Raw genomic sequence first — 13,797 nt, forward strand, 5'->3', positions numbered from 1 at the left:
CGAATTCACGTTCTAATTTTCTAAATGATTAACCATATATTAAAACATAAATTTTGCTATTATCTCTAGAAAAATTTGTTTACAAAGTAGAGCAATTTTTCATTTCTTGATTCCGTTACTAAAGATTGAAAAAAGAATTAGCAACTAAAAGCTAAGTAATGGCAGAATGAAACAAATTAGATCAGAAATTTTATTACAAATATTTTACATACACATGTGTTATCAAAAGCTTTAAAATAATCGTTATATTTTTATCAGTCACATACTCTTAAATATACTAATATTTAATCGATAAAATTTTAGCATGTGAAAGGGAATGAAAAAAGGGAAAAAAGAGAACCAAAGAAGCCACTTAAAATTTTTTTTAACCTTTCAGGGGTTGTGGGATAAAATTAGGAATGCAACAGTCCGAAAATTGTTTTTAAGTGATGGAAGAGGTAAGACATTTTTTTTAAAAAATTTTAAGGAAGGATTCACATATGGGTGTAAAACTTAAACAAGTGTAGTGTATGTTGCTCAAGACGAAGTTAAATTTAAACTATTTTCAGTTGCTTTGAGAAAACTTGATTAATAGTTCGTGATTTTTTTCCAGATCGTAGCAATTCTGTTGGAAAACTTTACCACTTGCTTTTGACAACAATAGAAACTTCTAATCCCCTATTAGATTTTATCGTCTAAATTGCGCGGTTTTTAATCAACCATTTGACATTTTGAAAAATATAGAATCAATGCAAATCTCATTTTACTTTAGCCGAGCAGGTGATGGTTTATTGCTTTTCCTGATTAAAATTTAGGGTTAAATTTTTTTTGTGTCCCGTAAATGGTTTTAAAGATGTACAGTGCGCGAAATAAAAGGAAGGACCACTCTGAATAACTTTTGATCTAATGATCAGATCTTCGCGTTCTAGGACTCAATCTTGAGAGAGTGACCTCAAATATGCTAATTAGTTAGAGCATGCAAAATTTTAAGTAAGGAAATCAGGCACAAAAACGCACTTTCTCTGAATAAATATACTTTCTTTAATCCGACGGATTCGAATTTCAGAATCCCAAAATATAGGGTGTAACTGCAATCTGGAAATATAGTTCCTATAGTTTAATTAGGGGAGCTGTTCAAAGCTTGGACCCTTTAATGTTAATTTTGTTTTCCATATCTCAAAAATTTTTTAAGCGAAATACAAAATTTTTACACTCAATTATGAAATTTCCTTATACAAAGATAATTTTGTGCAAAATATTACTTTTAGTAAATATTTATTATTTTTTCTTATTTAATTTATTAATGGTTGAAAGAATTCTGAATTGTAAGGTATACACTTTTTTGCATTATTTTGAAGAAAGTAATTTTATACGGCTAAATACAAAATTTGAGTGAAGTCGGTCGAATAGTTCCTGAGAAATCGAATTTTAAAAAATCCATACATTTGAAATTCTATTTCTCGGAAACAATTCGATCTATTTCGCTTAAATTTTTTATTTTGTCATGTAAAATTACTTTATTTAAAATTGTATACCTTAAAAAATTGTATACCTTACAATTCAAAATTCTTTTAACCGCTATTAAATAAAATAAGATAAAGTAATAAATATTTGCAATAATAAATATTATAAATGAAAAATAATAAATATTATATTCAGAAATTCGAATTCGTCGAAAAAATAGTATGTTTGTACAGAGAAAGTATTTTTTTGTCTGATTTCCTAACTTTAAATATTGTATGCACTAATAAATTTATATTTGAGATCACTTTCTCAAATCATTAAGATTGAGTCGCAAAACGTGAAGATCCGATTGTTAGATCAAAAGCTTTTCAGGATGTTCCATTTTTAGTTTTGCGCATGCGCATTGTATATATTTTTAGTAACTAAAATTTTGTGTTGAACATGAAAGAATGATGGCATTCTCTTTTTATCCGGAGTTTTTTCCCCAAACAAATAATCAATTGAATCAGTTTCTTTTGTTGTAAATATATAAATTTAGTTTATAAGGAATCAATGTTAATCATTAAAAAAAAATTTAAAACTGAAAGGTGGTTTATTTAAAATTAATTGAAGAATTTTGTAAATTTGAATTTTTTTGTAAATTATTTACGAATAATTTATAAAAGGCATCTAATCTGTTCTTGAATTACAATTTGCATTTCGAGCGATATGCTGAATGGTAGAAATCACATAAATCTCGGTGTGCTGCAGCGAAACGGCATTAACCGATTCATCTGTAGTAATAAATCGTTGATGAGGAGGAATGGAGATGGGAGGAAGAGGGGGTGCTCAGCACCAAAAAATCGAGAGGGGGTTCGTGTGACATGGACAATCAAGAAATGTTGAGTGGCATGGAGTACAATTAATGGATAATATAATCATAAACAATATAAAATAAAATAATCATGAAGATTATGATGATCGATATTATTAAGGAAGGTCTGGGTTAAATATAATATATACATAATGTCTTTACAACGCACGATAATCAACCCAAATTGAATAAAAATAAGATAAAAATATAATAGATATATACAATTGGAAAATAATCAATAAGAACGATATGCTGAAATCATTATTATTTTAATAGAATTTTTTTTTAAATATTTAAAGTGGTTGTTCATTTAATGCTTCTAACATTAGTTTTTTAATTCATAACTCTATTATGTTTTAAATCTTAGTAGCAGTTACGAAAGATAACGTTATTTAAATGCGAGTAAGACAACTGTTAATCATACTATGTTTAAGTTCATGTTTTTACTTAACACAAGCACTTTAAATATTGTAGAAAGTAAGAACTTTGCAACTTTGATAATAAAAATGAGATGTCCTTTTATTTTTCAGGGATTATACTGATTTTTTATCGATTATACAAAGGTCTAATTTGCGGAATAAATACGAGAATCCTTTATATGATTCTCAGACTTCAATTAGGGTTTTAGAGAAGAGAAAAAAAAAGCAGAATGTATCCAATTTAAGAAAAAAAAGCAGGGATTGAAATTTTATCATTTGTACATTTAAATAACTATAAAAATTAAAAATTGTAAAATTCGAAAACTTTTACCCTGAACTTTACAAACATTAATATTTTTTGCCTTTTTATACGATTAACAAACTGGGGCATTTTGTTTTTGGACCAAATACCTCAATTTTTCTTGTTTTATAAATTTTGTCGGCACATTTTCGGACCATTTTAAGAATTTATGATCTTTTCAAATTAATATTTTATGGGAATTTTTTTATGGTATGTGGGGATATTTTTATGGTACATTAATTTTACAATTCAGAAATTGAGTTTCCTTTATAGATTATATCCTACATTAGAAACTAAATAATAATGTTTAAAATTGTTGCACGGAATTATCTTTTATACTAATTATACATTAGTACACTATTTTGTAATTCCAGTTAAATAATTTTCGTTTAATAATTTACAATACTTAAAAACTATTAAGAAAATTTAAAAAAAGTATCATCCCCTGTTTAACTTACTACTTATGTTTTATTGTAAAATTATTTATTAATGCCCTCAAACTTGCTTATAGATTTTTTGAGACACAAGTTATTGTTAACATTGTATTGTGAACATTATGCATACAAAAATCACTTTAAATATTTTATTTTCGAAATAGTTTTTGTTTTCTACATGTATAAATCAAATAAACGGCTGCTCGAAATAGATTTTTTTTTTTACAAAATCTTTACTAACTATAAGCTAATATCGATAGTAACGCTAAAAATTTTACAATATTTTCAGGCAAAGTAAAATGGTACATACGTGTTTGTTAAGTAGAGAAATCACAGTTTCATTTCTGCGATCGTACAAAAAGCATGACTTGACATGATTTGATATATATGATAAAATAACAAATGAATTGCATTATATTTAAAAAAGAAAATATAAAATAGCAATTAAATTACAGTATTTCTAATGATGATAAAATAAGATAACAGATGAGTCTTAATGTACTTAATGATGAAGAAGAAAAAAACAACATATGAACGATAGTATAATTCGAGAGTACTGTACATTTTAAATGCAAAAAAGAAAAATGAAAACATCATTATGCACTGTGTGAAGTTCTGTAGGCAGTACCAACTCTGGAGGTTGTCGCCCGAGACGCTATTTCCTGTTCACCCACTTGTCTGATGGCCGAATGACTGTAAAAGCAATAAAATAATATTAATTGAGGCTTATTTTATGGAAAATATTTTGCAAAAATGCTTCAATACACTATTTTATTGTATATAATAATTAAGTGCTATATCTTGAATTAATTAATGACTTTCGCAAAAGATGTAAGAAGTGATAAGAACTCAATTCATATTTTATTTATTAAATTATTCAATCGTAACTACCACTTTGATATACATTATAAATTATTCACACTCAAACCGACTTTTTTTGTTAATGAAGTTTTTTTAAAGTTCTTTACGTTATTCATTACGAATATTTGTTAACTCTTCCCAACTTTTGTAAATATTTTTCCTTCGTGTAATTTTCGTTTCCCTACTTGTAAAGATGTCTTGAACTTTTCTATACATTCAATTATTTGTTACTTTTTGCCATGGCAAAGTGCCATTCTTTTTCTCTACCGTAACATGTACCATTATTTGTTGCATTTTATGTAATCTGTCTATTGTTTTTGCTTATGTTCTCATCACAGGATGAATGGGAAAAGGGCCATTATTGGCCTCAGGAGCGCAGCTAGACCAAACAGACCAGATCAAATCTTTGCAAGTCTTTTAATAGCAAACTAAAAAAGTTGCTAGTATTGATCAAATTTAATAGATTTTTGCTGATCTCCATTTTTTACACTTGAAGTTTGTCAGTGGCATCATTGCCATCGATAATAGTAAATATAGTGATGTGGATCAATCGATTATAAATAGTAGCTTACGAATTTCACATTAAGTTTCATAGATTCTTTTTGCATGCTTGAATCAAAATAAAACGGGGGGGGGGGAAGTATCTATGCGTTTTTTCAGAAAAAAAACATAGCATTTTTGAGACACTTTGCAGAATAAAAATCTGACCAAAGTTATAATGGTTACCATTAAAACTTTTTATATCTTGTTGTGAGTAAGTAAGTTTTTTATTACTTCAAAACGTTGTGTGAGTGACTACCCAGTATTAAAATTTTAACGGAATTTTATTCACATAAATCCAAGATTAAAAAAAACTATTAAAAAAGAGCTTCACCTGAGTTACAAAGTGTGACATTTTTGTCAATATGGTACGAAACATTGAAAATGTTTCCCTATTGACTTAAATACGCTTCCCTACTGAATTCAAGCTTAGCAATTCTTTAAAATAGTATGTATCAAGTGCGAATTCGAATCAAATGATCCATAATAACTTTTAAACTATTTGTCAATTTCTGATTTTGTAAAATGCAATGATCACATTCATATGAAGAGTTTAAAATAATTTAATTTGAATTCATGATATTCTGTATTTTAGAAGGATTGATAACTCACTCACCACATGAGGTATAGGGTAATCACGACGAATACAACAAATACAGATCCTACGCTGATCATGGCGTACATCCACAGACTTGGTTCATTGTCGTCTGAAAATATTAAGAAACTACATTAACATTCTGGGAAGAGCAAATATATAGCTAAATTGTTTAAAGCTCTTTATTTGTTATTTTCATTTTGAGCAGTGATCAGACAACTGACAAATTGGAATATTAAAAGTATTTTGAAGACTTCTTATTTATACTTCTTATTTTAACACGGACGACAATTGTTTTTGTTTGTTGAATTTGTTTTGAATATGGATAAATTAAGTAATATTTGATAAATTTAAATACCATACTTTTAATTCATTTTTATAATTATAGACTATAAATAGTTATAGTATATTATTTGTATTTTTCTCGATGAAGCTTAAATTAATTTTTGATAAATTTAGGGTTAATTATGAGTTGGCATTAAAAATGGTCACAATTACCCCACTTTCGTAAAAAAGGAGAAAATTTTGACAATATGGTTTTAGATTATAATATTTAATACAGACAGAAAATAATAAACTAAAGAGGTAAAAAGCACAATAGGCTTAGTTATAGACTATAAACCATTTTGCCTTACCGCAAAAATTTTCTGAATGAAATCACTTTGAATCAACTTGGGCCCAAACTGTTTTTCAAACATTTGTGTAGTCTTTTGGAGTTATTTGAATATTAACTCAATATATTTATTTAACAACTATTGAAAGGTGCGTGAAATAAAATACACACATTAAAATTGACAAAACATATTTTTTTAAAATTTTTACTGAGGATGATTTTTTTTAAAATGGTGCTGGTCATAATTACCCCCACTTGATCTTAAGAGATTTTTATGAGCTGTAAGGTAGAAGAATCGCAAAAAAATATTGCATTGTGTTCAGAGAATCACAATTTACTGACCACTCAGCTACAAAAATTTTTTTTAGCCTCGTGCAATTATTTCAATAAAAGGACAAAAAAAAAAAAAAAAACGCAAAAAGGCTCAGCTATAAGGCACAAATTAAACGTTAAAAGCCATTAACTATCACAACGCTTTTTTGTAAGTTTCTTCTAACACAATGGGCTCTTGAGCCACCAAAGAAAACTTATGGACACTCTATGGTAATAATTTATTCCGTCAAATGTTTGCTTATTTCTTTACGATTGTATCAAGAACAATGATTGAATTTATAGCATTAATGAATTAAATACTTTTCTGAATGATTAGTTCTAAAGTTAGAATTATTTACTTGATTTCAATGAAAATTTATGAATAAAGCTTATAATTTCGAATAATTATAAAAGCGAATAATTGCTTGAATTCGTTAGATTTATGAAATTTTTTCATACTGTGCATTTATGTAGAATTAAATGTTCTAATAGTTTAAAATATTTTATTTTAGATTTTAGCTACATTATACGTAAAAAGTGTATACGTCATATTTTATTTACTTCTGTTTATTTAATTCAGTCATAAATTGAATTCGAATATAAACAGATAAAAGAAAAAAATATGCATTATTAACACTTTTACTATAGTTTAAAAGGATTAATGGTGCTATCATCAGTATAACTATGTATTTTATGAAACATTGAAATAAATTTAAGAACAATAAAAATGGTAAGAAATTTAAATATTTAAAATTATTCATAATTTACTTTGCAAAATGTACTTTTGTCTTCATTAACACACAATATCCTTAAAGAATTAACTTCTAAAATTGAACAAATAACAAAATGATTACAAAGAAATCAATTAAAATTAATAAAATTCAATTAAAATAAATAAAAGAAAACGAACTGATCAATCTAGTAGTTAAGCTTTTTGCTCTAACATGGAAGCTAAAACCATTTAGTGTTGCTATTTTGCTAAGCATTAAGAAAGAAAGAAAGAAAGAAAAAAAAAACACACCGCCTTCTTATATGCTCTAACATTATAGTGGAAACTTTATATATATATATATGTAATACAAAAATTAAATACTTTTGTATTAATAAAAGAATGAAAACTCTTTCGTTTTCATAAAATGTCTTTGTTAAGGAATAAGCGTAGAGAGATTCTATTTTGGGAATTCAAGGCTGAAAACATACCATTGAAATATAAATAAATTTATATTTCAAGGGAAGAGTTATTTTTAGAATCGTTCCCTTTTTCACTTCCATATAAGGAAGCAGTAAATGATTTTCCTTAATGCGTAAGGTTACAAGGAATGTACGAAGTGTGCCTTTTTACCTCAAATCTGTGTTGGTATAAAACGTGAGAACGCATAGTTTTGCGTGTCCTTTTCATCATGATTTGATCCTGATAAGCTGTTCCGGAATTGTCAGAAGTCTTGTTCACTCCCCCTCCTTTTCAGGAGTGGGGACGTGAACTGTTATCAATACCAGCCCACCTTTAAATAAACCTGTTTAGAACGTCTGATGGCTTAAGACTGCATTATTTCAAGCTAAATACAACACTGATAACAGGGTTGTAGCCCTGTTATTACAAGACGCCAGGATAAATACTTGCGGAGGAAGTTTACCCATTTTTATCTCGCAGAAACTAAGCGTAACGTAGTCCGGCTGACTGCTAAGTTGAAAAATGCCCATCCCATCAGGGGAGAAAAAAAATCGGCAGTGAAAAAAACGTTGAAGGAAGGAAGGGCGATTTTCCACCCGTACTATACTTGTACCTCGTCGTGCCTGAAATGCTGATGTAGATGGAAGGAAGGACGATGGCTGGAGATTGTCTCCTGAAACTAGTGAAAGTATCCCATCCGATGACCCTATAATTCCACAGTGCCTCTAAGTTGGAAGAAAAATCATCCATGGTATTGATTCGACACCGAGTGATCCTACAAGTCTTACTACTCAAGTTGCGAAGAGAAAAAGAAAAATGATATATTTTGTGTCTCTCATCAACGAAAAGTAGATGAAGGTCAAAAGAAAAGTGTGACAAATGGAAAGGATTGACTGTAGATATATATATATATATATTTTCTCTCTCATTTTTTTTTCTTTCTCAATGTTATGAATAAATATTTTAGTAATATTAGATATGAGTAGTAATCTAAATATTTTATTTTGAATAATGGAATAGAGTATTATTAAGAGTTAGATTGTATTTCTTGTGTTTATATATTTTTTTTATATAAAATTATGATATAGTATTGTATTTATCATGCATCTAAAATGTTTTTAAAGGAAATAAATGTGATTCACACGTCAATTAAATTAGTGACGGCAAACAAAATTAAGTTATTATTTAAACTTTTGTTTCCAAATGATTTTTCTAGATTAAACCGTAACAAAATTCTAAATTTTTCTGAATTTTCTTTTGAACCTAACGATGAAGAATTTTCAAACAAACTTAAAGAAATTTGTAATTCTTTTACTTTTCCCCTTAAAATAGGCGAAATTGTTAACTCAGCTAAGTTTTTTATGCTTGATACTGATTTACCATATGCTTTAGTAGGGTTGTAGACTTGCAGGGATTTTTGTTTGTTTATTGACTGTGTCGGGCCAGTTGTTAATCTATTTGGTAAGAGACTGATCATTTCTGCTAATTCTAAGAGTGACAACTTATCTTTGCACATTAAACAGCAGAATTCTCAAAATGTTAAGGTTAAAAATGGTGAAAAAGATGTTTAAAAAAAAGTAAACATCGAAAAAAGAAAAGAATGATGTTTCAAAAAAATAAGCATCGAAAAAATGAATGTTAAGGATGTTTCAGTAAAAGTAAACATCAAAAAATAGAAAGAAAGAATGTCCAAAAAGTTCAAATGATTCGAAGATAGATCTAGGTAATGGATGCGTTCATTATCAGGTGAATATCGACGAAAAAATATGTAAAGGGTAACAATAACAAAGACAAAAAATAAAAGGAAAAATAGGAAATAGAAAGAATGACCAAGAAACTGATTACAAAAACAAAAATAAAAAGAAATTTAAGTAAGCAAAATTTTGAAAAAGTACATGTATCAAAGCTTAGGAAATATCACAAACCACAAATGTTAAATATTTTTGTGTGAAAAATTTTTTGAAAATTTTAGTTGAAAAGTTATATTTCATCAAGTAACAAATCATTTAACGACACAGAATCTTAAATTTTGAATAAATGACGCTTGTTGTCTAGTTCGTTTCCATAAAAATTTTGTATATTTTTGTGTGAAAAATTTTTTGAAAATTTTAGTAGATTAGTTTTATGAATATGTTAAATTTTTCTTTCTGTTTAATTGACTAAACAGATAATTTGCATAATCATGTTTTTCATATTTTTGTCATTGTAAAAAATTGTTTTTTTCTTCATCACATAATTGAAAAAATGTTGTTTGTAGTGGGGGAAAAAGGAACAGTCGTACCAACCTAAAAATTTTAAATTTAAAGTATTCTAATTTTTTTTTTTGGCTTACCAAAAATTTTTTTTGGGGGGGATGTTATACAAAAATTAAATACTTTTGTATTAATAAAAAAATTAAAACTCTTTCGTTTTCATAAAATGTCTTTGTTAAGGAATAAGCGTAGAGAGATTCTATTTTGGGAATTCAAGGCTGAAAACATACCATTGAAATATAAATAGATTTATATTTCAAGGGAAGAGTTATTTTTAGAATCGTTCCCTTTTTCACTTCCATATAAGGAAGCAGTAAATGATTTTCCTTAATGCGTAAGGTTACAAGGAGTGCCTTTTTACCTCAAATCTGTGTTGGTATAAAACGTAAGAACGCATAGTTTTGCGTGTCCTTTTCATCATGATTTGATCCTGATAAGCTGTTCCGGAATTGTCAGAAGTCTTGTCCACTCCCCCTCCTTTGCAGGAGTGGGGACGTGAACTGTTATCAATGCCAGCCTACCTTTAAATAAACCTGTTTAGAACGTCTGATGGCTTAAGACTGCATTATTTCAAGCTAAATACAACACTGATAACAGGGTTGTAGCCCTGTTATTACATATATGTATATATATATATATATATATATATATATATATATGCCTTAAAAGTGAAGATGAAATGTTAAGGATTAGGGCCGGCCTTCTAGTTTATTAATGATATTCATAATTTATCTCTAACCATAAACTGTTTTTGAGTTCTTTTTGGAGTGGCTTAAAGTTTTAACTTCTACTTCTGTTCTTTCATTTATAACACATGGCACGCTGGAAACTTTTGAAATAATTACCAAAAAATGAAATTTTACTACTATACATTAAAATTGAAAAGAACGTTTTCACTATAGCAAAATTTTTTTAAAAAGAATTTTTTTTACGCCTTTGTGGATTACGATATTATACAAATACATACATTTTAAACTTTTGAACTGAATACTTTAAATGGCTATTAAAAATAATGTGAACATTGTAGTATGCAATATTATTATATAACGACTAATAATCATGAAAAAATGTGGTAAAAAATATCAAGATATAAAAATTTTAAATTTGGCCGGAATGGCTTGGTTGGTAGGAAGCGGGCTCGTGTTTCGGAGAAAAGAAAGATTGTTTTCATCAAGTCAGTATCGAAGTGTTTCCATATTTCTGTAAAACCCCTGGATTTGTTTGGATGTATTTACATCGTCTATCCTTGTTAATAAAATTCATAAATCAATTGATAAAGCGTTACGCTTGGTACTACTTTATACAATTAAGAAAAATCTGTCATTGCAACGAAGAAGTTGTTCATATGCATTAATTAGGATTTGATATAAACTAAATTAAACACTATTGAGATTATTTCCACAAGACTGAGTTTAGACTAAAATAGATAAATTGTAATTTTACTAACTTTTTTTTATTAGTAACAACAGATTAAATATTTAATTTTATTACCTGTTCACTCTTTCCCCCCTTTTCTAAACTCACCTGCTGTTTAAGAAACTTCAGTCATTATTACTTTTTTTTATGGTAGATACTATTAACTCGACATCAGAACTTTATTAAATTTAATTTACAACTGTCTTAATTACTCTTATATAGAGCTGCGATAAGTGAATTTATCATTTCGATTCAATGAACTCCATGATGGGAGTAAGCGAAGATTTTCGCCTAGTGACAGCTTTATCAAATTACAGTTGACATCAATGGGAAATTGAAGACCTAGAGATAAATGATATCAAGGCTAAATAATAGTTTGAACAAAATTTAACTCATAGAAAACTCAGTAAAACGAATTCCAAAATTGAATACATCACGTATTTCTAAATAGTTGGTATATAAAAGAGATAAAATATTTACTTAATTAATAATTGGGCAGTTATTTTCTCTGATAACTAGTAATAGATAAAATAGTTTTCGTTTTAGTTATGTCTGGTTTAAATTTATGTTTTAGTTATGCTAAGATTATAAAAATATCTGCATTAGAATTATAAAATTTGTATAATATGTACAGAAATGTATTATAATAATGTAAATATTACATATACTGTTTAAAAGTTAATAATATACTGTTTAAAAGTTTATTTGTAATGATTTTTACCTTTATTACTTATAAGTAATTTTAAAAAGTATATATGAAATTCCTAGCAATATTCTTTGAAACTACAAAATTGTTTATTGCATACATTTATAAAATCAATCGTTATATCATTACCATTAAAAAGATATGTTAAGAAGAAGTCAGAAAGTCCAAAAAACGGCAGCTATGCAAATTTATGTTTGTGTTCCCCAGTAGCACTGTGACACAGTTCCGTTAAACACTTCAAAGCGGCGGAGAAATTGCGGGCACGAATCCCACCATGATGTATCTTTGAGCTGTCCTTCTCTAAATTGTGCTATCTGTTCTTCAACGTGACAAGGGCTTGTATACCGTTCTTATTATTGAGATTATATAGATTTGAGTTCTCCAGCAGCGCTGTGACACCTTTCCAGTAAACGCTTCACAGCGGTGCGGTGTGGAGGTTTATAGGTCGTTCTTAAATATAGAGTTCAGATTTAGGTCTTCTCAGCAACGCTGTGACTTCGTTCCGATAAACGTTTCACAACTGCGTGGAGGTTGCGGGAACGCATCCCGCAACACACTGGATGTATCTTTGTGCTATCCTTCTCTAAATTGTGCTATCTGTATTTCAACGTGACAATGGCTTATATACCGTTCTTATTATTAAGTACACAAACCTGCTAATGCATATGGAACAATAAATAAATAAACATATTTATGTTATCAAAGATTATAGTGAAAATTAATTTCTTGTAACTCTAAGATAAATTTCAAGAGTTTAATATTTTAATTATTAGACTTTATTCCTCATAAAAAAAATTAGCGGGAATGTAGGCGCTTAATTGGTTAATCTTCGAGTTATAAAAATTTGTTTCTAAAGTAATTTTTTTAAATCGAAAATAAGGAAATTATGTTATTTTAAGAGCTGTGATGGCTCCCGATCTCCTTCCAGTGAGGCGAACTGTGTTCGAATCCTAGCAATAGCTGGTTCAGCAATAGCCGCATCCGGCTCGCACCGACCACAGTGCTGACATAAAATATTCTCAGTGGTTGAGGGATCATGGGTTAGAGTTCCCTTGCTGTCAGGCTAACCGTGGGAGGTTTTCCTCTCCATGTAACGCAAATGCGGGTTAGTTCCATAAAAACGTCCTCTCTTAAGGCAAATTTCTCCCGATACTTGATACAGGAGTGTCCTTGTCTTCTGGATCGGGTTAAAAATTACAAGGCTACGGAGTTGATCATTAGTAGTCGTAAACCCAAAAAATCTAGAAATCGTTTTCATAATAAAACAAAAATAATAACAGACTATCGTTAGCATTGAATTAAAAATGATAATTTTTATTTAATTTATTCATGTCAATAAAAACGGTAATTTCAGTTATTTTCACCTGTTTATATTTTATTTTTATGACAACATCAAAGCAAATATGATTTATACTTATTGTTGAATCAAAAACAATCTTTCGCTTCATCAATATTCTAGCTAAAAAAAAAGCTGTCATATTAGAAAAATAAATCAATTTTTTAAACTTGAAAATCTAATTAATTCGGAGAAAAAAAAAATTCTTTGTTTAATAGCAGTTGTGAATTAATGTCTTTGCACCTGATTTTGTTAGAAGTACCACGAAACTTGTCTCTTAAAAATAACAAATGCTTCAACGAATGAAAAATTTCTTTATTAAAAAAAAAGGTATTTATTTTAAAGAAGAAATTGATTTAGAGTAGGATTAAGATTAAAAATAAACGTATTATGTTAAAATTCTTTTCAATTTTATTGCTAACCCTTTTGACTAAAAACTAATAATTTGAATTAGTTCCGATTTTTAAAATCTTTATAAATAATCCTATTTTGTAAAGATGTAAGTTTAAATTTTTTTAGAAAAAATATAAGATTAATTGGAATTT

At 28.1% G+C, this 13,797-nt stretch overlaps 1 long non-coding RNA gene across 1 annotated transcript in view; it reads right to left on the bottom strand.

The window, feature by feature from the left end:
- Nucleotides 1-1,684: 1,684 nt before the first annotated feature.
- LOC147807766 (uncharacterized) overlaps nt 1,685-13,797 on the bottom strand; it is a 92,995-nt gene continuing 80,882 nt past the window's right edge. The window contains exons 2-3 of the long non-coding RNA XR_015434572.1: nt 5,468-5,558; nt 1,685-4,143 (exon numbers count right to left, since the gene is read on the bottom strand). This is a non-coding gene — a long non-coding RNA (uncharacterized LOC147807766). The remainder of the gene's footprint in view (nt 4,144-5,467; nt 5,559-13,797) is intronic.

Source organism: Parasteatoda tepidariorum, chromosome 6 (genome assembly GCF_982258835.1).
Source record: "Parasteatoda tepidariorum strain Cologne lab strain chromosome 6, Ptep-v5.0, whole genome shotgun sequence".
NCBI lineage: Eukaryota > Metazoa > Arthropoda > Arachnida > Araneae > Theridiidae > Parasteatoda > Parasteatoda tepidariorum.